Source organism: Penaeus monodon, chromosome 21, assembly GCF_015228065.2.
Source record: "Penaeus monodon isolate SGIC_2016 chromosome 21, NSTDA_Pmon_1, whole genome shotgun sequence".
NCBI lineage: Eukaryota > Metazoa > Arthropoda > Malacostraca > Decapoda > Penaeidae > Penaeus > Penaeus monodon.
This window is the reverse complement of record NC_051406.1, coordinates 32,956,247-32,956,753: the sequence shown is the minus strand read 5'-3', so window position 1 is coordinate 32,956,753 and position 507 is coordinate 32,956,247.

Genomic DNA, 507 nt, shown 5'->3' with positions numbered 1-507 from the left:
AGACTGATTCCTTTTGTATAAGAAAAGATATCTCGCACGGAAGCATGACTTCACACAATCTGTAAACTGTAGGAAAAAAAGTCATCGACACGTAATATTTCTAAAGGGGAGGGGCGTTTTAGTGGTCACAATTTTGCAGTCATTAAGAATTTTCTAAATATTACCTGTAATGGATGAGAGTATTGTTTAGTTCAGGGAAGATTAAAATGTTAGGCTATTTCCTGTGTTATAAAAGGGTTTGTTTTTTTCCTTTGAGACGAAAAAATTAATTCCTATTAATTCACAAAGCCTCTGCCATTCATGATATCTGAAATTACAATTTACAAATGATTGAATAAGCCATTTTAATAGTTTTTCACAGTTATTTTCATATTACTAGATCATAAAATCCGGGGAAACTCTATGAAACATAGAAAACGTGTAACTTTTTAGGGAGATTTTCATATCTACTTTAAACACTTGAATCAATATATTGAGATTCACAAGTACATGCATACATACACATGC